Genomic DNA, 12,937 nt, shown 5'->3' with positions numbered 1-12,937 from the left:
AATAAGATTGATTTCCTCTTGAAATTTGGTTGAGGCAAAAGAGTCAATGATTACAAACCTAAGTGATAAGCACTATGAAGATACTCAGAGAATTATAAAGGTACAGAGAAAAGGCACTAAAAAGAAGCACTGAGTAAGGCTTGGGCATGGTGTGTGCATTTGTGCATGTGCCTGTGCGTGTGCATGTGTGTGTGTGTGTGTGTTTTGTGTGTGTGTGTGTGTGTGTGTGTGTGTGTGTTTGTACACATGCACACTTCCACTGGAAGGAGACATTGAAATCAAGAAGTGAAATATTGATTGAACTTACTCAATTTGATCTGGTGGATAACACAGGGCAAGGCATTCCAGACAAAGGGAATGGCACGGGCAGAAGCTTTTGAGGAACTCAATAAATTGTGTTGCTCCTTCAAAGAGTGCAAAAGGACTGGGGGATAATAGAGACCAGGTGTGCAGAGGGTGAGTCAGGAGGGCTTTACCAGCAACACCAAGAAGTTTGTATTTTATCCTTTAAAAGGGGAAAACCTTGAGGCTTTTAAGTAAAAGAATGACATTAGCTTTTTAGGGTTAGAAAAGCTAACTCCTGCTCTCTCAGGAAGCCCCTCAGTTTAGGTCAGAGCACAGGTGAAGCTTTGAGCTCCTAAGAGCCTTGAGGTCAAGGACAAAACCATGAAACACTATTAAATATCCAGAACTGAGGACATTTTCTGGAACACTGGGTGAGTTTGGTAAATATTTCTGTTTGAATGGCTGAATAGATAAATGAGTAAAATACCTATGGTTATCTATAACCACCTCTCTTCTCTGGACTTATTATGGAGGTTGATATATTGCTTGACCTCCACTTACAATCTTTAATTTACAACATTTCTCAGCACTGTGCCTGAGTAAGCTCTCAAATGTCTCAACTGTTGGTTTTTATCAACACAAATTTGGTTTATTACAAGGAATACTTATTGAAATTCCACCATGCAGGTTATCGTGCCTGGTGCCAGTGACATAAAGACAACAATGTGAGGGCCTTTTCATGGAGCAGATTATACTCTCACCTTCTTCCTCTATAAGCATAGTTCTCCTAAATCTTATGTCTAACTTTTTCTAACTGAATGGAATCTTCATTTCATTGGGTAATTAGGAAACTAACATCTTTATTTAATATTTCATTGTATCAATTATCTAACCACTCAAGACGCTTGATGTTATTTTATTCTCAGAAATGTTTGCCAAATCTGTTTTAATTAAAGAAATATTTCCTTTAAGTTTACTTTATGAATGAATCAATTACTTAAAACTTGATCATGCTTTGCTATTCATAGCTCAGCACTGCACACTCAATATTAGTTCCATTATTTGTACCATATTAAAATTTTATTTTAACAGATGGCAATTGACAACTTTAAAATTGCAGAGAGAAAAGCCTATTTGTTTTTGCCATTTTAAAATACACAGACTTGGTTTGCTTTATGCATGAATAAGCTGAAGTTCTTCCATAATTTTAAGTTCTATTCTGGTAATTTTGGGTTTCTTTTCCACATACAATTTCTTAACTGCTCTGTAGACTCGTAAGTTTGAAAGTGACTGAGATCCTTATGACATAGTATTTTGGAGAAATTATTTGATACCTTTTTGATACAGTTTCCTCATGTTTATTGTATCAGCTACAATAAAAAATAGTGTTAAGTGCATAGATATGGAAATTGTGAAAAAAAAAACAAAAACACCCCACAATTAAATGTTAGAATAGAGGATTCCTTTTAGTTAATTGTTTTGACTTTTCCATTTTGGATGCTTGAGGTCAAACAGCATGTAAATTTGTAGTTTTACATGTAACTTAAAAAGTAAGATTTTTAGTGTATGACACTTAGAAAATTCAAAATTTCCACTTTCTAGACTGGTACAAAATTATCTTTATTTTAGAAATTTACATTTAATATGACTAGACTGTATATTGTAAGATTACTGCCACATCACTGTAAATTTTTGAATGTTGGATGCTTAAGTTTTGCCCATTTCATTATTTCTTTTCACATTCACTTTTTTTTTCAAGTAAGAGAAAAGAAAAGAAACATTTAAATCTGTAAGAAAATTACAGGGTGCATTCATCGTTCTCATTTTTCTGAGCCAATTTGAAGTGTTTTTCAGCTATGCCATCAGATAAGCATCAAATATATTTTATGAATTGAAAAAGAGACAGTTCAAAACTTTCTATGCTTTGATGATATCCAGAGATTTTTTTTTTCTTGGTGATAAATCCTGCCAGTTTTTCACATGAATACAAAGAGGACTAGAGCATTTAAGAGTCCGTGGTTCCCCAAGCTCTTGCTCTGAGCTAGTGCACAGGCATTTTCTTGCTAAAGCTGAGTCATTTGATGTCCCTAGAGAGGACTAGCAATATCTCAGGGCTGGAGAGGAGGAGCATCCCTTTTGCCAGGGTTAGACCCTGCTTCTCCAGGGAGTGCTTCCCTTTCCCCCTAACAATAGTAACAATAACAAAAGCAAGTAATTAACATGAACGAATGGCTCATTATGTACCACTCTCTGTGCTAACTGCTTTTCAAGCATCACTTCAATTACCTATGTGAAGTAGGTTTAATGTCCACATTGTAGAGATGAGGAAAATGTAGTTGACAGAAAGTAGGCAATTTACCAAAAGTCACTAAAGGAGTCAGTACAAAATGTGGTAGATTTAAACCCACAGCCCATGGCTTCAACCACGAGGCATCCACAGTTTCTCTCTGGTTCCAACCTGCCTGGAGGAACCCCTGTTTGAAGCAGTCACAGGCTTTCCATCCTGATATTCCTGGGGATCTATGTCCTCACTGCTTTCTGTTTCTCCCTATCACAATCTGCTTTCAGCGGATTCCATAATATAGTGATTAATGATCTCAATGTCAAAGACTGAGATGCCACACTTCTCTCAGAGGGAATCTGCACCTCTATTCTTGGCCATCATCGTCATCATCTCTCTGGAGGTCTCTGAGCTAATGTCATGGGAATTATTGGCAGAGGGTGGCATATTACCCCTACTTCACCAATTTTTAAGGTTTTGTATGCTTCTCAAAGCTCAGTCTGCATCACCTCTGTCCTAAATTTCTGATGCAATTCACCACCTGAGGGAGGAGAGCCACCATGGAGGGTCTCCAAGTGGTCTGTCACTGTTGCTCTGTGCATCTCTCAGGGTATTATAGCCAAAGAAATAAAAGAATGCTCTTAAAAACACTTTCCTCACCCGGAAATATTTGAACACTGGGCAAGTATTCTTAATTCGGGTGCATTAGGAAGCTCAACTGACAGGTAATGACATACCCCACCTCTCAAACAGTAGCCAGATAGCTTGCTAACATGTACTAATTCCCAGGCAGCTCCAGCCTTTAAATTGACCTCATTCATAGCCATTGCTCAATTCATCCAGGGGCTGCATGTATAACGTTCCTGTGTTTACTTGTCTGCTAACACTCCCCTTGTGGAAGCCAAACATTATAAGTCCTTTGTTTGATGCAGGAAAATAGAAAATCAGAAATATGATTCTTCCTTTAAAAAAATCAGCTTTAATTAAAAAGAACCTAGGCAATATCCTAGGGGTGGGGGAAATGTTGTATATTCAGTTTCTATATTATAATCCTTTCTGAGTGCATATAAGAAACTGAAATCTTGACCCAACTAAACTAGAAAAAAAAAGTATGGGTTGGATAACCACATTTGAAGTGAATTTTTCACACAAGCTTAAACTTGACTATATTCTGCTGTGGGATGGTGATGTGCTCTGTGATTGTGTTTACCTGCCAGTCAAGTAAGAGCACACCTGTTGTCACTTTCCTCAGTGGAAATGCAACATGTTAAATGTAAACCTGGGCATCTGTGTTGCAAGTCTGTGAAGACATTTCAGATAATTGAGGAAAGGCTTAGAACATGACAGTGGAGGAAGTTGTGCTGTTTACAATTTGCATTTTTTATGGTTAAAAAACAAAGACAGAATCAACTTAAGTAAACTTATTGGTGTGTTTTTTTCCATTATCACCCCACTTCAAAGCTAAGTTCCCTATTTTGAATACATACAAAAAGCTTAGAATTTCCAATATTTGAAAGCAGCCCAATTTTCTATCTCTTATCTGCAGATGTTTTAAAATAAACTTGAAATGCTTCTGACAGTTTCAAATTCAAATCATAACATACCAACTTTATTCATATTTTAACACATACCTCTGACCTCCCACAGTATTTCACATTGTAAAAAATGTATAAATTTCAATCCTCTCCAAAACCTAAGCTAAGTGTGTCTTCCCTCATGTATGTTGCTCAGTTATTCCATAGAACAAGCTATTGCCCACCACCCACAAGTAATCTTGGATTTGAGCACTTTGTTACAGTCTAACTTCATCGAGTGTGAAAGGGAGTATTTTACTTGTATATGGACCTCCTTGATACTTCTGAAGTCATGTTACCCAAGTAGTTAACTTCCAGTATTGTGAAGGAAATTATGATAGTGATGAAGCTCACATCCAAACACAACATTAAAACAATACAGTGGTGAAGGCCTGGGAAGGGCCAGTGTGGAGTGGAGTGGTTCAATGAGAAAAGCAAACAAACAAACAGGCATCTATAATACTTTCAACAATAAAGAATAAATAAAATTTAAAAAACCAGCATGCTTGTCAGCAATTATTATGTAACAGGCACTCTGCTAAGATTTTTTTTGCCTATTGTGTCATTGGAGTTACAAAAACCTATTGAAGAAATGTAATCTGATGGTATCATTAGCCAAATTATAAGGTCCTAAGAGTAGGAGGCATTTTTTTTTTCTGTTGTTGAGTTTCCCTTCTCCAGTGTCTGACAAGACTGTGCTCAATTAACATCTACTTAATTATTAGATGACTGCTGTCATCCCATGCTTTACTGATATGAAGACAGAGCAACTAAGAGGTTACCTAATATCCAGAGTCATAAGCCTGGAGCCAGGATATCTGATTTCAAAGCCCAGGCTTCTATTGTTATACTCTACTAGAGGCCTGGTGCACAAAATTCGTGCATGGGGAGGGGCTGTCTCTCAGCCCAGTCTGTACCCTCTCCAATCTGGGACCCCTCAAGGGATGTCCAACAGCCCGTTTAGGCCCGATCCCCTAAACAGGCAGTGGGACATCCCTCTCACAATCCAGGACTGCTGGCTCCCAACCGCTTGCTTGCCTGCCTGCCTGATTGCTCCAAACCGCTTCTGCCTGTCAGCCTGATCACCCCTCACCACTACCCTGCCAGCCTGATTGCCCCTAACTGCCCTCCCCTGCTGGCCTGGTCACCCCTAACTGCCCTCCCCTGCCGGCCTGGTCACCCCTAACTGCCCTCCCCTGCAGGCCTGATTGCCCCCAACTGCCCTCCCTTGCAGGCCTGGTCCCTCCCAACTGCCCTTCCCTGCAGGCCTGATTGCCCATAACTGCCCTCCCCTGTCACCCATCTTGTGTCCACATGCGGGTGACCATCTTTGACCACATGGGGGTGGCCATCTTGTGTGTTGGAGTGATGGTCAATTTGAATATTACCTCTTTATTATATAGGATTGCCTTGTGACACTAATGTGTAAATGTAATTCTGGTTCTATGTTAACAGCATATACAATCAGAGGAATGGAGACCCTTAGGTGTTTGCAATATAGAGACAGGAAATTGATCTCAAATATGGAGCTGACACAAAGTTTTCTTTTACACAGATAGTCTACACTCATTCTCACAGGACATAAAACACTAGATGGTGACAGTATTTAGTTAATAACCATGGCCTGAATTCATTGGGAAATGAACTGATTCAACCCATGTCAAGGGGATCTGACTATGCTGTTGCCAAAATTCTCTAAATCAAAGTGGTGGCTATTATTAATCATGTAAGATGTCTGCCATGGAAAGTTTAAAACTATTTGTAGAACAAATTTTCACAATGGCCTCTCCTATCCTGCCCACAGTCCTAAAGTGTATCAATAAGTATAACATTTTATTTCAGTGATTTAATTTGTTAGTTTTATATTCATCATCCACTTCCTTAGACTGCACTCTTCTTTGTGAGAATTCAAACTCCTAAAAGCCCCAGAGTTTCCCTCTGACATCCCTCTGGCACCTGTCCATCTTCTATCACAGAGTCAGTAACTCTGAAGTCTCCTGCCTTCTTGTTCTGATGAACACAAAAACATCCTGGGAAAAATGTTGTTTAAAAATTCTACTCAGCCATAAGAAAATGTGAAATACTGCCATTTGTGACAACATGGATGAATCTTGAAAATACCATGCTAAGGGAAATAAGTCAGAAAAGTCAAGACCCATATGACTTCACTCATATGTGGGATATAAAATTGAAATAACAAATGAACAAACAAACAAACATAAACTCATAGACACAACAACAGTATGGCTAGTGGTTACCAGGGGGAAGGGTGATAGTAAAGGTTCCAAATCCTACCTAATAATAGACAAATATGCAAATTGACTGTACCTTCGCTATGCCCACGATTGGCCAGGAGGTGCGGGGGGGCGGGACTCGGGGTGGCTGGGGTGGCCGATTGGGCTGGCAGGACGCTGAGCTCGCGTTGCCAGCGGCGGCTCGAGCTCAGCGTCTGCGCCATTGCTGTGAGGGGGCACAGAAGGGGCCTCTGGGGCAGTGAGCTCATGTCCCACCACGGACCATCAAAAGCGGGGGAGCTGGGTGCCTGTCCGCTCAGGCACCAGGCCTTTCAGAAGCCTTCACCGCGCCGAAGGCTTCTGAATGGCCTGGTGCACCAGCGGACAGGCACCCAGCTCCCCTGTGATCGAAAGCAAAAGCGTGGAAGCTGGGTGCCTGTCCACTCAGGCACCAGGCCTTTCAGAAGCCTCCGCCATGCTGGAGGCTTCTGAAAGGCCTGGTGCACCAGCGATCAAAAGCAAAAGCGTGGGAGCTGGGTGCCTATCTGCTCAGGCACCAGGCCTTTCAGAAGCCTTCGCTGCGACGGAGGCTTCTGAAAGGCCTTGTGCACCAGCGGACAGATACCCAGCTCCCCTGCGATCGAAAGCAAAAGTGTGGGAGCTGGGTGCCTGTCCGCTCAGGCACCAGGCCTTTAAGAAGCCTCCGCCGCGCCAGAGGCTTCTGAAAGGCCTGGTGCACCAGCGGACAGGCACCCAGCTCCCCTGTGATCGAAAGCGAAAGTGTGTAGGGGGCCCTACACGTGCATGATTCAATCATGCACTGGGCCTCTAGAACTAGTATATGCTGACAGAGAAGATTTGACTTTGGGTGGTAAATACACAATGTGATGTATTGTCGAATTGTACACTTGACATCTATATAAATTTTATTAACCAATGTTACCCCAATACATTTAATTTAAAAAGTTATGTGCCTTCGACTGAAATCCAAATTGATTCTGAACCCAACAACTTTTAAAACTGCTTCTCCATTTAGAATTCAGAATTAGTGTGAGATTCTTATCAGTGTGCATTAGGAATCCTGCCATGGTTATATTATGACTAAAATATACTTCATAAATTTGAGAAAGAATAAAATATTGTAAGTATACCTTTTTGTTTTAAATCCCACTCTTCTTAAAGAAGCACTAAATCCCCTAACTTGTAATGGAAGTTGTGAGAAGGTTGAAAAGTGGAAATATTCTCTTATGAGTTAACTAGCTCTCCTAAGACACCAAAAAAAGAGATTAAATGTCTTTGGAGGCTTTCTGTAAAACAAGAAAGACATTGTGTGTCTTGAATCTAGGTGCTGATGCTACTGTACTGAGTAGGATCCTTGGGGACTGAGAAGACATAACTGGCAGAGAAATACAGGCACCCAGTTTTCTGTTTCCAGCAATGCTCCAGAAAGCCCTGAGCAAATGTGCAATGTGAGAACCACAGGTCCTCTCTAGCATACTCATCCATAGGACTGCCATTTCCATGAACTCATGGGATAGCTTTTAAATAGTTTTCTCATGTAGGCTGAGCAGCGCATGCGTGAGTGAGTGAGTGAGTGAGTGTGTGTGTGTGTGTGTGTGTGTGTGTGTGTGTGTGTGTGTGTTCTCCTAGCATTTGGAATATTCATCTAATTCATCAAATCGATTGCTGGGTAGTGGACCTCAAATCAGCCTTGTATAAGTTTTGTTGTCTTGATTCATTTTGTCTAGGACCTAGTGAAATTAGGAGAAGCTAATTGTTAGGGTATCAGGCCTATAGAATTTAGCAAATTAATAGGGTGCAGTGGTGTATAGAAAGGTAACAGAAGCTTGAGGATTCCTAGAGGGGTGTGTGTGTGTGTGTGTGTGTGTGTGTGTGTGTGTGTTTATCACAACAACAGATTAAGATATAGAACATTCATTTTGAAGCATTTACTTTCTTTTATAAGTGAGCATTTTACAAAATGGTAGGCAAATTCCAAAAGCAGCTTATTGTTAGACTGAAGTGAGGAATAAATATAGATTAAATGAAAATCTTTGAGTACACAAATTATTTATTATAAACCGGAGAGTTTTTTTTTTAAATTACTCCTCTTCCTGGGATCTAAAACCATTTCAGATATCTCTGGCAAAATATAAAGTTTGTAGAGAATATGAGACATTTAAATTAACTTTCTTAGTGTTTATGGCCAAAATTCTTTATTATCCCCAACATCAGTTTTTTTCCATCTTTTAATAATACAAACTCTAAAGTTTTAGCTGGAAATATGGCTTACTGGCTAGGAATGGCCCCCAAGGACATGACCTTAGAAAGCACTAATGTGTATTCTCCTTTTTTATAGTATCTTAGCCTATAAAGTATTAGAGTACTATTTATATAGGGAATTATTATTTTATCTATTTTTGATTCTTAGCCTTTGATTCAGTTCAATCCAATTTTTAGGAAGAAAATAATAGACTTCTGCTTATAGCTAAAATGGAGTACTAGAGACTAGATTTACCCTCCCTCCAGAAATCACAAAGAAAACCAGACCCAATATGTAAACAGTGGACACTAGGTGATCCCTGAAAGATGAGAAATAAATGAGGTGACCCCTAGGACTGTCCCAGATGGTTGCTTGAGGCAAATTCCAGGTCTGAGTGTAGAAGGGATCCCAGGGATGGATGGGTCCCTATGTTGAGGAAACCTATCTAAGAGTCCAGAAAGATCAAGGAGGCTAGAGTTGGCAAGACAGATTACCAACGAGGAAACAGAGAGAAAGACCCTCAGATTTGCAGAAGCTCCCCCTTGAGTGTTCCAGATGAATATTATCGGTGTATTCTTATGAGGAAACTACCAAGGCTAAAGAAAGAACCCCCAAAAGGATTACAAGTAGTGCCCTACACTAATAGCCAAGAATAGTACCTGGTTCCATTAGCCAAAATAGAAAACCTTATGGTTCACAAGGTACTGAATAGAGGCTCAGAATCATCTTGCCAGTGGTAGGGTATTTTAAGCCATGACTATAAACATTGCTTTATTCCCACTAACAAATCTACAAAGCAATGCCCAAAAGATCAAACTGTTTCCAACCAAGGTACCTGTATCCCAGAGCAAAGTTCACAAATATTTATAGGAATAAAAAAATCTTCAGCACCCAACAAGGGAAAATTCATTCTGGCATTCAAATAGGCAGGGAAATATGAGTAAGGAGAAGAAGCCATCGAAATTGACCTAGATGTTAGAATTAGAAGAGAATGGCATAAAAACAGTTATTGTGCATGTGCTTCATATGTTGAAAAAGTTGAATAAGACAGAAAGGATATAAAAAAAGACCAAATATTTAGTCAGTTGCTGAATAAATTAATTGCTGGCCTGCCCAGAAGGCTAGAGACAGCAGGAATAAACCAGACTGAAGATTTATCTGGGTAACAGAGGCAGATTGTGTGAGGTAGAAAACAGAATTTCAAGGGAATGTAAATCAAGATCTTAAACTGGAACAGAGATTCTCAACTTGAGTTCATAAGACTCCTAGTAGACTGTTCTTGTATTCTCAGACCCTCAAGTTATCTACTTTATTTTTTATATGTATATCTCTTTATATACTTGTGATTTTTATGTAGATGACAATAAAAACAGTTGATAACATGCTCTAAATAATCTTAATAACTAAGATATAATCAGGCAATGGCATAAATCTTTGGTATCATTGGTTACATATGTGTCTGTAATTACTTTGTCCTCAAATAATTCTCTGAAGTAATAATTTTAACTGAAACATAGTGTTTCTTAACTGGGATCTAGATATACATGTGTTCTTCCATATGAATTTTGATTATCTTCAAGTTCTCTGGTTCTAAATTAGTGGTCTAAAATATATTGTCTGTGTTGAATGAATAAATAAATGAAAGAGTTATGGGGGAAATGCCACTTATGTGTTAGGAATATAACATTTTCAAAGTTCATAATTTTTTATGTTTGTGATGTTAACATAATTTTTTAGTTTTGCACAACTTCTTGAACATGTTCAAGGAAGAACAATTTCAGTTTCACAAATGGGATGGAGAAATTCAGAGAGAAACCACAAGAACACTTCGAATCTTGGTGTTTCAGTGTAGAGGAGGATTCTTCTAATTAGAGTTGCAAAATGACACTTTTCAGCTGCAGAATAAAAGCAGTTTTGATGCTCAAAGCATAAATGGGACAGAGCAAAGTATTTACTCTTAAAACAAAACAAAAAAACAGGGAGAAACCTGATGTAGGGTAGAGAGTTCAAAGACAATAATTGAATTTAGAGGAAGAAGATAGATAACATTTATCTTCTATCTCATTTCATATAATTTCTATTTATACTGGACAAATATAGTGAACGAGAGAATTTGTTGCCATTATTTAACAGTCTTTCATTTTAAGTGCAGCTAATATAATATCTGGATCACCTATACTAATAAAAGGGTAATATGCTAATTAGACCAGATAGACCAGACGTCATTCCTGACGTCCTTTCTGACAAAACCGGGGGCATGGCCGGCCTGCAAACCACCCATGGCCCCTTGCCCAGGTCGGCACTACCCCCCAGCAGGGACCCCCACCCAGATCTGGGGCCCCCTTCAGGGCAGGCCAGCTGGCCCCCACCCATGCACCAGGCCTCTATCCTATATAATAAAAAGGTAATATGCAAATTGACCCTAATGGCAGAATGACCAAAACAACCACTGGACCAGTCACTATGAGGCGCACTGACCACCTGTTGGTCCTTGTCCCCAGCTGGCAGGCTCTGATCGCCTGATGGCCACCTGCAGTGGGGGTGGGGCCAGTGAGCAGGAGTGAACAGCCAACTTCTTAGTCCCTTCCCCCAGCCGTCAGGCCTTGATCAATCAATGATGAATGGGGAACCAGGGGTGGGTGGTGGTAGGGGGTGGGGCCAGCTGCGGGTAGCTGGGGAAGACGGCGCTGAGCATAGCCCAGGCCTAGGGACCATACCTGCACATGAATTTCATGTGCTGGGCCTCTAGTCTATAATAATAAAAGCATAATATACTAATTAGACTGGATGTCCTTCCAGACATCCTTCCGGATGACCTTCCAGATGAAGCCAGGGAAGCCCAGCTCCCGGGTGACTGCTGGTGGCCGGAGGGAAGACCGGATCCCAGGTGCCAGGTGCCAGAGGAAGCCAGTGACGGCAGCTGAGGGAAGGAAGGCCTACTCTTGCATGCATTTCGTTCATCGGGCCTCTAGTATATTATAATTGGGGTCTTGGTTTTCTGTGTGTAGATACCTTCTCTTGACTGACTTGCCTGTTAGCCTATTAGTAAACTTTACTACTATGATTAAATTGCATGCCCAGGACTAGCAAGAAGGAGTCAGCATTTCTAGGCCTTATCTAGAAAACAAATTTATGAAGCCACAGTGAATGGCATAGAGCTCCAAATTAAGATGCCCATGAATAAAACAAAACAATAAAAAGATGCTTATGAATAGAGCATTTTATGTTCAATACAAAGAAAATGTTGAGTTTTAGTATGTGTGTGTTTCTTTTACAAAATAAGACTTTGGTACAGAAATTATTCATATTTGGAGAAATTACCCAAGATTATTATATCATTCAATTATTAAACTGCAGACAAAATAAGATGTTACAAATATTTACTTCTAATATTTTATTTTTATTTTTGCATCCAAATTAAGCTCATTTCTTAGGTTATATGGTTTTAGGAATTTCTGGCTATGTTTGTCTTTTAAAAAAATCTAAATCTAATATTCATTTTGGCTTCTTTGCTCAGTGCCTAGTAATTCTACAGAAGAACAGAAATGAACATTTTTATAGCTTTTCATATTTGCCACCTCTTATAATTTTGTCAATTGAAATCTTTAAAGTCTATAAATTTACATTTCACATCTGCACATCAAAGTGCTCATTTCATCATCCTGTTCCTTAGACAGGATTAGAATAGCCATGAAAATCATCATTGAGCAATAGCTTTAGGACAGATTTCTGCAGGATGAATAAATACCTCATGTCAAGAATGCTGCTGCAGGGCGAGAACGCCTCTATAGAGATGGCCCCAGACACCGGGGCCGTGAAGCGGGTTGTTTTTCCTTCTGTAAGCATTAACCCATGACTTTAATCTGATGAGTATTTTGGACAGATTATCTGTATACCTTGTGATTTGTATGCTATGATCTACCAACACACATACACTTGCCCTTAGATGGTAAAAATCATCCTTTGTCAATGAGTGAATCCCCTCATATAACCAAGCTGAGATCTCTCTCTTGCTCTCTTTTCTCATAGTAGCAGGTAAACAAGAATTCCCTTCCTCCTCAAGGGAAATCAAATGGGGAGATCCAATTATCCAATAGAAACCCAGAAATGTAGGTTGGAGGGAGGAGGTCACTTGCAGAAGAGAAGATATTTTCAGTTCTGAAAAAACTGGGACCAAAAAAGAAAGATTCTGAGATAGCCAGGGGAGGTAGGACAGTCCAGATGGGACTGAAAACAAACCAACCAACCAACCAACCAACAAAAAACAAGAACAAGGCTGGCCCTTCCATGGTGGCTGCCA

Source organism: Eptesicus fuscus, chromosome 14 (assembly GCF_027574615.1).
Source record: "Eptesicus fuscus isolate TK198812 chromosome 14, DD_ASM_mEF_20220401, whole genome shotgun sequence".
Lineage (NCBI taxonomy): Eukaryota > Metazoa > Chordata > Mammalia > Chiroptera > Vespertilionidae > Eptesicus > Eptesicus fuscus.
This window is presented reverse-complemented; position numbering follows the sequence as displayed.